The following is a 14,593-nucleotide window of genomic DNA, read 5'->3' as shown; positions in this document are numbered from 1 at the left end:
ACTAGAGTGGGTGAGGGTTATATAAAAAGGGATTTATTTTCCTTTAGGCACTCTTATTAGAGAGGAGCGTAGGTTGACACAGGCTCCTTGCACTTACAAAGATAGTCTAGAGGGGATACTTTTCAGGTCCTTAGTAGTCACATACAGAGGACCTATCCCTCCATCCTGGTTCAGAGGACCTCTCTACCCTTCTGGCACTGTGGAATTCTTCTGCATTCCCAGACCTATCTGTTTTGAGTATGCTTAAGAATTCACATTGATGTGAAGCATTACCCCAAGACAGCATGTGTTACTCCAGTAATAATAGCAGATGCATATAAGCGCAATGCTTGATTAACCAGCTCGGCAAGAAAGTTTAAAATGGCATGAAAAAACACAGTACCTGCTTCTGCTTTCTCGAAGAGTTTCAGTGCCTACAAAGATCAAAATATGCCATTAGTAGCTATCTTCAAAGGTGTATTTGACTCTTAGCCTAACCTACCAGCCATTGCAAAATACAATTCAAGATATTTATAGTTTAAAATATTCCTCGATTACGGCAACATAGGGTATAACATTTATTCTAAATATACATATTTTCTATGTAATATAGTGGCAGCTACCAGGAAACACTCTTAAAATCGAAACTCATAAACAGCTATGAAAGTATATTAAACTGGCAAATCACTATGAAGTAACCTGCGACCAAGCTTATACTAAAACTGAGTTGTCACTTGTACTGTGCACATCTGTGATTGCTATAGCTTTACAGAACTTTAGGACTCTACAAGGTGCATTTTTGCATCCATATCATCCCTATATCTGTCTCTCAATATATGTTATATGGCGGTCTATTAGAAGGAGACCAATAGAGTCTCACAATGCTACAACTGCAGTAGACTCTATGGAGAAAGGGCTGTACTTTCCTCCCCCCCCCCAAATACTGTAAGAAAGAGGATTATTCATTGTAGGGGGTACACTTACAAACTCAATAAACCCACTTTGGTTTGGTTAAAGCATAATCCTGGGAGAATCTCTATTAACTATGGCACAAGCAGTTGGCACTCTCCAGGGAAGTGAGTGCTAAGTTCAGGCAGTACCAACAATTATAAAGTAAAGAATGCAAGACAATTTAATACCCAAACCAATTTAGCAAATTACAGAAAAATATAAGGAGCAAAAAGACATTGAGATCTTCAAAATAGGCTGAGGAGAAACACCGATATACATCCAGATATTAGGCCAAAATATGCCAAGAATAAGTAAAGCGCCAATAAAGAGTCACTGTTTGCCTTTGACTGGGAGCTATGCATGATTTCAGCCAACTGCGATTAAATTGTGTTCGGATATACCAAGCATGCCATCCCTGTTAAAGTTTTTACCTTCTGACTTGGTCAAAATCTTCCAGGGGGGCAAGGTGCAACGCTGTGGCCAGTAGGAGTAACTCAAAGTCTGATACGTGGTCAAAAATCTGCTGAAGACTTTGGTTTCTGGCACCAATCGCTCAGAGTGGGACAAGCCTAGATTTCGTATCCGGTGAGTTCACTGGTCCGATAAGACATTATTGAAAACAATCCTACACTACAAATGTAAATAAGGCTTATCACGTATCCTTGAAGTTTTTCTCTTTTTTATATTGTGAATTTTTATTAATTGTACAATAAAATTACTTACTTACTGGTCCGATAGATTTACCACCTTGTCCCGGTCCACAGGCTTAACTTCAAACTTGGTCATTCTCAATCCTCCAGCAGGGCAGAATGTTGAAGGCAGGTTGCCAGAGGCTTAATACCTTCACCTTGAAGTTCCGCAGAGCATCTTGAGCAGGACAAAATGAAAAAAATGACCCAGGGCCAGATGTACTAAGGCTTTCTGCTGTTGTAATGGGTCTGATTATTAAAATCTGTCCAGTTGTGACTTCAAAATTGCCTAATTGTATTTATCAAATTGCGATTTGGTAATATGTCACAGGATCATGCGACTACATATTGAGTCAGTATTTGAAAGGGGAATGTTTAGGGCACCCCTTTCAAATAGCTATTAGGAATGGGATGTATTAATGTTTTGCGACCCGATTTTACCAATTACTTAAAGTTAGTGGTAAACCATTTTAAAATGGAAAGAGGTCTTAGGGTGGCCTTCCCCCCCAAATTGTTTCCTTTACCCTCCTATTTATCAGAATTTGATTTTACCGGCATTAGGACTCTGTGCACTTTACCACTGCTAATCAGGGCTAAAGTGCCTGTGCTCACTCCCTAAAACATGGTCACATTGGCTTACACCTGATTGGAATGTTAAATTTACTTTATAATGCCTAGTGAAGTGGTATACTACATACCCAGGGCCTGTAATTTAAAAGCTACTAGAGGGCCTGAAACACGTCTTGTGCCACCCACTTAAGAAGCCCCTTAAAACAAGCCCGAGGTCTGCCACTGCAGCACTGAATGCAGTTTTAATCTGCCAATTCGACTTGGCAAAATAATCCCCATGAGAATCCTTAAACTACCCTTTTATTATATATGTAACCCCCTAAGGTAGGCCCTATGTAGTCCATAGCTCAGAGTGCATTGTAATTAAACGTTTGGGCATGTATGTTTAAGTTTTGCATGTCCTGGTACTGAAGAACTCCTAAATTCGTTTTTCACTGCTGTGATGCCTACCTCTCCCATAGCATAACATTGAGTTGCCCTTATTACATTTAAAAGTGCTAATGTTTGATTGGGAACAGGTAAAGAGTTTATGTTTGATGTCTGAGAAATTATAATAAAAATCCTCTTTAATATTAAACTTGGATTTTAAGTTACAATTTTGTAGCTGCTACTTTTAGGACATTGCCATTTTCTTTCCCTAGGTATTTGGTGCCAGTACCCTGTACCTGGGTCACATGGACTTTGTTTGTTCCTCCAGACAACCACACAATAGAGGGATTATGTGTGCCTGGATGGGCTGTTACTGACAGAATGGGGTGCGTAGCTGGGCAGAGCCCCACTTACAATTAAATAGACTGTTCACACAAAGGACATCTCACCCCTGCATTGTTCATGTAGCCAGCTTACAGCCAGGACAGGGGAAACAGGAAACCTCAAGCACTTCAAAAGGAATTCCCTAGCAACTTCTCCAACTTCGAAGAAGCCACAAGGTAAAAAATAGGACACTCAGACCCACTCTTCATGTCACTTTCTCGGCCAGGGGATGGACTCTCAGAGGCCCGCTGTGTACTTCAGAAGACTGCTTGTATGTGGAAGAAATAAGTGGTTATAATCACTTTGCTCTGATTAGCTGGAATGTTGCTGTGCTCGAAAGCAAGGTCTCCAACCTAGGCTGGCTTTCTTTTATAAACAAATACACCTTTGTTACTTTTCAGGAGACCTGAGCTTTATCAACTATAGTGTGTAGTGGTTTCTCCTTCTATTTTAGCCTGGCTATTGCTTCCCCCTGCATTAGAGCCAAGGTGTCCTCGCTGTTTGGGTTAACCTCAATCTTGGAATCAAAGTGTCAATTATGAACACTTATCATGCTTTGCTTGTCCGTGATTGTAAGAGCTCCTTTTGTTTTTATTTAGCTCGTTTTTATGATAATGATTTTTCTAAGTCCTATAAGAGTCTGTTTAACAAGCTATTTGAATTTATTGCAGCCTTGAGCCCCCTAGGAAAAGGTATCCCCTCCCAAACGCAAATCTTAATCTGTGGTGACTTTAATGCAAAGATGGGAGGTGAATCGGTAATCCTGGGCTCCTGAAGCTCTGGATTGGACACCGCAGTGTGGGATGCCAGGGGGCTGGAATTGAAAGACTTAGTTGCCCGATTGGACCGTGAGGATGTGGTTAACTCATTTCTGGGTCGCTGCCTGGTTAAGCCAACATATAGAGGTGGGGGTCAAGCATCACCTATTGATTATATATTTGCTTCTAAAACCTGCCTGCAGTGGTGTCTATATGGCACAGTGATAGAAACCCAATGGAGTGATCATAACGCCCTATTCATTGAAGGAGCTTTTCTGTTTGATAGGGCTAAAAGGTTGTCAATGATTGAAGGCATTGGTAAGCACACTAAAATGGTTTAAGGGTTGTGTGGTATCTCAAGGACCCTACAGCTATGTTAGATGATCTCCTTTAAAAGAACCTCCAGATTTTCATGGGCTATTTAGTTGATGGGTCTAGAGATGAGCTACTTTCTTACTACAAGCAACTGTGCAATGCTAAAAGGAATTATTTATTGAAGCCTCTCAAACCTGTGTCTGACCATTCGCGTTGGTTCGATAGGAATTGCTCAGCCACTAATCGACAGCTGAGGATGGTGTTAACTGGGTTTCCTAGATATGTAGTGGCGATTTGAGGGGCTAGAAAGTCGTATAAACTGGCAATTGAAGAAAGGAAACGCACACTGTTTCTTAAGGATTGGGAAATGCTTGAACTGGGTGCTACGCATAAAACTGGTAAGATATTCTAGGGAACAGTAAACAGTCTTTCCCACCGAGATGCCCCCTTGAACCAGCTTTTGAATAGTAATATTTCTGGACCGGAGTGGGTTAAGCATTTCACTAGCATATACCATCTTGAGAGAGATAGAGAGTGCGAAGACACACTGCAACAGTCCCTCATCCTCTCAAACCCTCTGCAAAATCACTTTTCAATCTAGCTAAGAGGGATGGTAGATCCACGATTTCCCCATTTAGTAAGTATACAAAATGCAATGTGTTCCCATTGCTATATATATGGAGCCGGGGTTTGGGGATTTCATAACGCTGCTACCATACAAGTAAAAGAAAATAGAATTTGCAGAAGACTGTTAAATCTTCCACCCTTGAGTAGCAATTTTATTCACCACTCCAAACTGAATCTACAGTATATCTCAGATAGTATTAAACTGGCGCGTTTCCTGCTCTGGGTGAGTGTGTGGAGTAATAGTGAGGTAAGTTTTAACAGGGCAGTTATTGAGGACTGTTTTATGTCTGGATAAGGGGCTCTCAATTCCCTAGCTGAACTATGTCTGCAATTCCCTGATGGATATTGGTCTTCCTGAATTGTTTAGTACCCCTGGTGTTATTACAAAGACTGATAAAAGGGTGGTCGAACAGAGGTTTGCTGAACATATTTTCTCACAGAGGACTCAGGAGGCCATCTGTAAAAATACTATTCACCATTATTACTCCTATTTTGCAACAGGCAATATTGCCATGAATCTTACACTAGAATTAACCCACTGGGAGCAGTCTCTCTTTTATAGATTCAGGTTGGTGATGGTTTGGCGTTTGCCATGTTTTTATGATGGGGCTAATGAGTGGGGTAGAGTGCTGCCACCCTGTTCATGTAATGGTAGGGTGGAACAATCCCTGTCACATTTTATGTTTTTCTGTGGCTTTTATCGTAGGTTTTTCCAGCTTTGTCTTCAACCCACACTGAAAAAGTTAGCCTTTCAGAAATGCAGGGTGGCTCTAACCTTCCTTCAAATGTAAAATAACCATGATATTTGCTAAAGAGCATGTTGTTTCATTAAGTTGGCTATTCATATTAGAAAATCAATTGAGGGGAATTAGTAGGGTAGCTGAGACGCTTAGGGGACAGTTCTATACTCTTTTATTAATTGAATTCGTTGTTTGTGATAGAATGATTTGATTTTAATGTTTTTTGCTACTATGAATTAACTGAGTATGATATTTATGATGCTCTGTGAATTTTATGTTTGTTTGTATTGTATTATTTTTTGCTTTTTATTATCTTTTTACGATTGAATAAAGATTTATATTGATTGAATGATTGACTGCTTTGCTGCTTCTGGAAGGACTGCCTTGTTGCCTGAAGCCTGCAGTGAACCCTCAGAGGCCTGCAGTTTATGCCCTGTTCCACTTCTTGAATCGAGGACTACCAGAGTGACTCCAAGGTCTAAATAGCTGTCACCCTGATCAGAGCCTGAGTGTCAGAAAAATCTCCAACCAGCTTGAACCTGTACCTGGACAAGCCTAAGTGAGTCTTAACCCCTCGGGGGGGGGGAGAGGGGGGGTATTCACTCCTGGACTCTTGGTGATGGTGTTAAAGATTCCCAGAGATCCCAATGTTTTGGCTAAAACCTGCTCTGAGAACTGGGAGGAGACCAGGACCAAACTGCTCGTCTATCTGCCCAAGGTACATCGCCAGTCGGCCTAACTTCGTGGCAGCTCCCGCTATGTTCTTCTCCGCAGCAGCAAATCCTGTTCAGTGGTACTTCACCAAAAGAGCATCTGGCCTCGTGGAACTGAAGTCAGCTACAGCATCCAACTTTTTCCAGCTGGAGATTGTCGACTTTCAAAAATAGAGACTGAGTCTGAACGTGGAAATCTTTACCACAACTTCGTCCACTGGCTCCCTGATGATGAGTCCTCCTCCTCGGACACCTCCAGCAGCCTTGCACCACTGAACTTCTACCTTCTCAGAACCTTGCTTTCAAATTTCTTCCAAGTTTAAAGGTCAGTACTGACCTGGCAATCCACTCTTTATATCTGACTCATGCTCCATCACTGTCTGCCATGTTTTTTGATTTTGACCCAGTCTCGCAAGACTAGATGTCTTCAGTTGGCGCTTTGATCTTTTAGGCTCTAGTTTTTACCTTAAACTGTAAAAATGTATATCTCCAGTTCTACTGATTGGATTTTTGTCATTTTGGTCTCAAATAATTTATAAGCATTTTCTGGTGTTGTGTATTCACTTTATTGCTGTTTGTGTGTTTCATAAATGCTATACACATTGTCTCCAAGTTAAGAATGACTGCTTTTGTGCCCAGTTAGCACAGGATTAAGCATAGGTTAATTTAGTGACTCTTGTGGTTTACTCAGACAGGGATTGTGGCTGTTGCTTGAGCAATGTTAACTCCCCACTCAACCAACCACCCAATTTCTCACACTCCCCTTTGTGAATGTTGCCAAAAACTTTACCACAGCCCAGTCTTAAAAAACATGTTTGCTAACATTTTCAATTTTTGCTAAAGCAATCATAGACATGGTGATTTACTGACCACAGCTGGCCACCATCCCTGTGATGGCAGCAAATCATTGTGGGTTGCAAATTGCAACCAGTATTTTCATACTTGTGATTACTGCTTCTGGCTCCAAGGTTAAACTTTTTCAACATTCTGGGAAAGTTACTTTTGGCAATCCTGAAGCACCCAGCTCCTCAAGGAAAGCTTCTAGGCAACAGATCTTTCTCCAGCAAGCTCTCTTGCAGAGTCCAGTCCTCAATCGTCAGCTGGGCCCTCGTGGGTGTGTAAAGCAGGAAAACAGGAGGTCAACCACTTTACCCTTGGAAAGTAATTCCAGTCCCTGGGTGTCAGCAGGAGTTTGAAGTCCTTGATACTATGTTCTGCCAGCTAGTCCTGTCAACTTCTAGATAGCTAATCGCTGGTAGGTTGTTAGCCGTTAACAGCCATTCATCCATTCTGCACTGAGAGACTGATTGTTGTCTTCTGAGCCCGGTTTGGTAACATTATTCATGAATGATGTGTATTCCACCAAAGGATCTGTGATGAAAGGCAGACTAGTTTTAAAACAGTTCTGGCCCAGTACAGTACATCTTTATAAAGTTACTTTTCAGTTTAAGTTTTCAAAAGTCTGATTTCACCATTAAATACGATTTTAACTGCCATGCAGGAAATAACTTTGAAACATTTTTTTAGCCTATTACTGAGAGAACAGAGGGAGTTAATATTTTAATTCCATCTAAGATTAGTTAGGAAACAGTCGACAAAGCCTACATAGAAAAATAGCAGTTGATTAGAAACATGCATAAAGATTCTCTCTTGCCTATAATTATCTAAAGCGTGCAAAAAGTATGCTGCCATAACTAACTCCATTCTGCTGATCACTCTTTATTTAGAAAAACAGAGCAGAAGAAGGAAATACCAGGATTTGCTTTCATTGTCTAAACTGCATCTTTAGTTATGCTCTGTGTTGTGCCTGTCCTCTTGTCCGCTGGCTCTGGCAGGTGGCATTGTGACATTTGAACTCAATTAAAATAATTTCATCATTTCTTTATTTGAGGCGATTGAAAGCATCACAAATATTGGTCTGCTAACTCTTCTTGCCCATTACCAGATAGCAAATCCCTGCTAAATTGTCCTTTCTGGGCTCAGTGGCAGGGATTTCTCCTCTGAAACAGGTTTGTTAACTCTACTACTGAAGGATGTGTATTCTAGCTCTGCAGATGTGATGAGTGACATTACTGATTTTAAAAGAATTGTATCTTGTTTGAGTATTGAGTAGTACTATGCTCTAGTGTGTATTAAAGGAATTCTATGTCTATACAGATAAGCACTAGGCTGGACATTTGTTGCATGATTGTTAAGCTCTGAGATCAAGCACCACCTCACTGTCTCACTGAAAAGCTTGTGGCTGCTGGACATTGCCACCACTAAGAGTTAAATGCAGAAGGGATACTTGGACCAGTTTGTAAAGCCATAGTAGGGTGGACCCCAGCATATCAAAGTAAAACAACCGCAAGCCCCACAGTTGAGACCCAGTAGCCCCTTCTTGTACTGAGGCCATGAATGGAGTCATGCAAACATACTGATAAGTAAGGTAGTGGCATGTCTCAAAGACTCTTTCAAGGGGAGAAATGCCAATATTAAATCAAAGCTTGGCCCCATTCTCTGCAACCCGGGGGGGGGGGGGGGGTTGATAAATCATGTAAATTAATGAGTAGCTAATAGAGAAAAGCTCAAGCTGCTTCAAAATCAATATAGTTCATTCATTAGAAGGAAAAGCAAAACTGTTACTGCCAGAACTGGAGTGGAGTATAATGGCTAAGATTTTCCAGTTAGGTGATTCAAAGAAATTTTGGATGTTAGTTAATCAATGTTGCTCTGAGTTTCCCTTTACGTTGGCTCACATAGTCGCTGAAGATTCCTAGGTCTTTCATTTGATGAATCTATATGGTTATACAAGAGCGCACCAGTTTTATGTAAATGATAAAGGAGTCAATTATATTGTGGATTTATTCTCTTTTCAGAGTATTAAAAATTGCAATTATTTCAATGAGCAGCTTTCCCATACAATTTGACATTAGCGGTGTTCAAAGGGAGTTCGTGAGCCCATACATTTTTTACATTTTTTGTTGGGTGAAGGGGACAGCCTGCTTTCTTGCACCTTCAAAAGTTTACAGAATGGTAAATCATGATTGATATCACTGCCACAGTATACTAAAAAATAGTTCTACCACAACTACATGCATGGGATTGATTTACTAAACAAATTCTTGTAAACCAGTGGTTTCAAAACTTTTGCGACCTGCAGCTCCCTTGGCCTACTGGCTATTGGCTGCGACTCACCATTATGTTACTTTTTTAGGAGGGTGGGGGGATTTAAGCCCAGCCTTAAGAGTACTTATATTTTTCACCCTGAAAACAATTGGGATGAAGCGGAGGTGTTATAATTGTAGATGTAACAAATAAGAAAACAACAGTTGTTTAATAAAAAAATTAATTGGTTAAGTTAGAAACAATACAATATTTTTTCAAACATTTTTCCATGACTTAACAACTTTTTGTAACACATTTACGATCAACCAATCACACAATAAAAGTTCAAAAAACTTCAGTAGCAAAATATGTTTTTGAATTAACAGAAAAAACCATGGAGTCGAAATCTAAAAAAAAGTAGAAAAAGTCCTACATTTATTAAAAAAATTCTAGTGAGATGGATGTGCTTGTTTTTCCTTACATAGCTCATCAAATCTTGGCGTTATTTTTGAGACCACTACACACTTTTCTTTTTCAAGGTTAATATTTGCCCTATATTTTGACTTTATCACTGCAACTGCTAAAAAGCAAGCTTCACAAAGGTAAGAAGTAGCAAATGGGATCAAAACACGCAGGGCTCTCGTGCTTATCTCTGGATATTCATCTTCAGTTTGGCACCAAAACTCAAACAGTGACTGAGACTGGAACCTTACTGTTAATGTTGAGTCACTTGAAATATCAATGAGCTGGTCTGCCGTCTCATTGAAATGCTGAGGTATCTCATCATTGAAGGGGTCCCTCATCCATTTTATTGGCTCCACTTCACCCTCTTAGTGAACAATCTTGCTATCATTGGTCTTGTTTTTAATAATATTGACCACTTCAATGATTATTTATAGAATATCATGCAGTTCTTCACTGAGGTTCCCTGCTGCCAGTGCTTCTCTGTGTATTTTACAGTGTGGCCAAACAGCATTAGGTGCTTTAGTCTGTATGCTAGCTTGAACATCCTGCCGTTGAATAACCCCCATCTGACAAACTCCAGCACATCTTTCCCAGTCAATCTAATTTGTACCATAAAACTGTCCACAATTGCAAATAAGCCTTCACCTGTAGTTCCACCTTTCATTTCTTTACAGACAACAAATCCTCAATAATTCTTTTTTGTTAACAAACCTGAGGAAATAAATAAGATGGGTGTCTTTTTGGTTATCTGTTGCCTCGCACAACAGGAGTGCAAAGTCTTTGCCTTTTAAATTACAGATGAGCTGATCGTTAATATCTTCAGCCATATAATTTATCCTCCGGCTGATAGTATTATTAGAAAGAGGCACTTTGAGCCGCCGTTTACCCGCATCTTCGCCGAGTGTGATTGTTACCATATCAACAGCAGCAAGCAAAATCAACTCTTCTGCAATTGTGTGTTTTTTTTAAACTGTACCACGTGATAGGCCACTTTAAAAGAAGGCAGGAGGGCTTTACTATAAACTTTGACTTGTTTTGAGAAAGTGGACTTTTGTAGTTTGGATGAGTAAGTTCTCTTATAAAAAATTCCCTTGACTTTCCCACCACATTTGGGTGAAGGCTTTTAAGATGATGCTTTAGTTTACTTGGAGCGAGAAAGCAAAAGACACACAGATGATGGATGGAATGCAAAGCAAATCAAAAATTCACCCCCAATCAAGAGATCTGGGTTAAATCCATTGTTTGTTCTTTTGCTCACCATACCACCCCAGTTTAGACCCACCCATATGCAAATCAGTCTTGACCCTGTGCCTCCTGGGAACAGTCCAGAATGAACTGCCAAGGCGGGTCCTCCCTGGACCAGAAACACGTATCCTGGGACCGGTTTTGGGGCATCACCCCTCATCAACTGAACTGGGGTGGCGAAGTGAGCTAAAGAACGATGATGGATGCAACCCAAATCTGTGACTGGGGGTGAGTGTCTGAAAAGTTTCAGCGCTCCGCCCCTCATCTCCTTGTGTTTGCTTAGTTTACTTGGAAGCATGGATTCTGCAGCCAAAACTGTTAAACAGATTACACATTGAGGACACTCCTTCTTATTAACCTATACATATGTGAAACCATAATCTAGATTCCTGTTGTGGTACTTTCCCTTTCACTTCCCGTCCTCTTTTTGTCAGAAGAATCTGAGACTTAACATTGCTCGGACGAACTTCAACTCGGTATTAAAAATCTCTTCATTATCAATCATAAAGATGGCATGCAACTCAGCGCTGAAACACTGTCATTACTCTCTGAGGCGGACCGTTTGAAAACATGACTCAGGATAAAGGTAATTATGAATTTAATTTTAATTATTAAATTTATCCTGAGTCATGTTTTCGGAACAGTCCTCCTCAGAGAATAATGAAAGTGTTTCAGAGCTGAGCTGTGTACCCTGTTTAACTCCTCACTTCACATTTCCCTCCACCCCTTGGTTGCGCAATGGTTTTAGCCTGGAAGTAAGCCAAGGTGTGGCACAGTGGCAGGCTCCACCTGCTTCCCAAAACTTTCGTCAGAAGGGGCTTATTGATTGCTCTTGTTCAAATTTAATTGCACATTACTTTTGGGTTTGTTCTAATATATTTTATGTGTCATATCTTATTTATTTATTTATTTACTCATTGGTATGGCGCAACGAATCATCCCCAAGGGGATCTCTCGGCGCCTGAGAAGAAACACCCTATAGATAGTAAGAACCTTTAGAATAGGCAGGTCTTAAGCATTTTCTTGAATTGAAAGAAATTGGAAAAGGCGCGGATCTCGTCAGGGAGGCTGTTCTAGTGGCTGGGGGCCAGATGAGAAAACGCACGCCCACCCATTTTGGCCTTCCTTATTCTCCGCATGCAGAGCAGATTACGATTGCTGGATCTCAACTGACGTTCGGGTTGATAACGTTCAATTTTCTTCATCAGGTAGGCCGGACCAGTCCCCTGGAGAGACTTAAAAACCAAACATAACAGCTTGAAGATAGCTCGTTTCCTGATAGGAAGCCAGTGTAATTGGAGCAGGAGAGGTAAAGAGGGGGTCCGTGCTGGTTTATTGAGGGCAAGGCGAGCTGCCGTATTTTGAACCACTTTTAGTTTGGATAACAGGTCCTCCCTCACTCCTACCAGCAAAGAATTGCCATAATCCAGTCGACCAACTAAGAACAACTGAATGAGAGCCTTTCTGGCATTTTGAGCAGAGGTTTGATACGTGCGTTTTCCATTTACCCGGAAAGGTAGCTATGGCTAGCGAGATGTTACAAACTTCAGCAAGAACATCAGCTAGGACCGGGGTTAATTCAGACATAACAGCAGGCGGCACCGGGTCTAGTGGGGAACCAGATTTAATAAGGAGCTTACTTGTTCGCCAGTGATGTCAGGAAAGAATTCTAGGCTCAAAGGACAACAGTTTTCCTGAAGGGGGGCTCTATCATGGTCTCCCTCTTCCGGCCCAAAGATGCGATAGATCACGTTGATCTTATTAGTAAAGTGGCTCCCTAGGTCCTCACATAGTTCCTGGGTGGGTGGCGCGAGCGGATTATTGGCCCTCGGGTTCGTGAACTCCTTCAGAATAGTAAAAAGCTCCAGAGAGGAGTTCTTTGCTTCCATAATGCGGGAACCTAGATAAGCTCTCCTAGCTGAAATACAACTATTTAGGTAGGCTCTATGAGCCACTCGATAGAGCGATTCATCTTGCTCATATTTGGATTTCCTCTATTTCCTTTCTTTAGCCCTGCATAAGGCCTTTTCTCTCTTGAGACTGTTTGGGTACCAGGGGGCAGGAGCTGCCCTATCCTGGATTTTTACCCTCTTCAGTGGTGCAATAGAGACGAGGACATCAGTTATAGAGGCCTCAAACCTTTCTAAAGCAGTATCACAGTCATCGCAGTTCGCAAATACAGGGGGGTATAGGCCAGACTAAAGGCGGCGGGTGTCACCTTTTCCCAAGATCTACGAAGGTCTTTGCGAGTTTGCGGATGGCCGAACAATTTTGTAAGCGCCCAGGAAAAGCTTAGTGCCGAGTGGTCGTTCCAGCCTAACCTCTGAGAAGGTTCAACTATTAATTCCGGGATGTTGGTAAAGATATTGTCCAACACATGACCTGCAACGTGTGTGGGACTAACGACTCTTGAGGAGAGATCAAGAGATTCCATAGCTGCCACCAGACAGACAGACTCTGCGTTGTTGAGAGCCTCCAAATGATGGTTAAAGTCCCCTACCAGTAGGAACTTATCTGTTTGTAGCGTATATGGGGCCAGCCTTTCTAGTAATGCTGTACAGAATTCTCTCTTATTTCCTCCAGGGGGGTGCTACACTAAAGCTCCCACCCACTCAATCACTTGGACTCGCTGCACTCTAAAGATCAACAGCTCTAGATTCGGGGAAGATACAGTGTCCAGGGTCTTAATGTGATAAGGGGGACGCGTGGCAATAGCCAGACCTCCACCCCTCTTTCCTGATCTGTCCAAACGGACAACAGAATACTCTGCCGGGAATGCCATTGCTAGTGCTCGCGTAGCATCATTATTCAGCCAGGTCTCAGTAAAGAGACAGATGTCTGGCTTAGCATCATCTAACAAGTCCCAGATTTCTGCCACATGTTTTGGGATAGATCAAACATTGAGATACAACCCCTGGAAGGGTACTACTTGCCCTCCTGCAGTCTGCTTCTCTATCCCAACATACTGCCCCTTACATGAAAGATTGGAGAAGGAGTGCGATTGTAGGCTACAAGAGGTTTGCTTATATTCACCCAATGACCAGCCACAGTCTGGGCACTTCCCTGTAGGGATGACATCAACTACTTGTAGGTTGATTCTCCCCCATACAGGATGAGACATACCCAAGTTCCACCAACCTCTCTCTAGGGTAGACCATCCTGGGAGCAGGAAGTCCCTGTGGGTAAATGGGCAGCATCTCCTGGCAGCCGGCAGCGTACAGGTGCGGACGGGTGCAGATGGGCTTGCCTTAGGCGCCCCCGCAAACGCGGTCGTTTTATGCTCCGGGAGAGCCTACTATATCTTAAAAGCTGAACTTGAAGGTGCGGATCAGTGACAGGCTCCATGCTGCTTCAGTTGGCTGTGTAGAACTCGATCTTCCCTGCTATTACTTGGCTTGCTGTGAGCGTGGTGTTCATCTATTTAAGGCGCCCTTGGCTTGTGTTGACTGCGCACTGGGGTGTTGCGGTGCACAGATTGGGAACCGCTGCCCTTAACCAGTTCATACTCCAATTTCCTAGGCTCTAGCCCATCATTTCAGAGATGGGATTGTTATGATTGTTCGTTATTATGATGAAGTGAGCTCCCTAAATTACCTCTGAGGTACCTGTGTGTATTGGAGGTACATACATGCTTTTCAAAAATGTGTATCATTACATAACATTATTTGGTGGCCATGGCATTATCAGACATATTGGTCTAC

Source organism: Triturus cristatus, chromosome 5_1 (genome assembly GCF_964204655.1).
Source record: "Triturus cristatus chromosome 5_1, aTriCri1.1, whole genome shotgun sequence".
NCBI classification, from domain to species: Eukaryota; Metazoa; Chordata; class Amphibia; order Caudata; family Salamandridae; genus Triturus; species Triturus cristatus.
The sequence above is the reverse complement of the archived record's forward strand: the minus strand, read 5'-3'. Positions refer to the sequence as shown.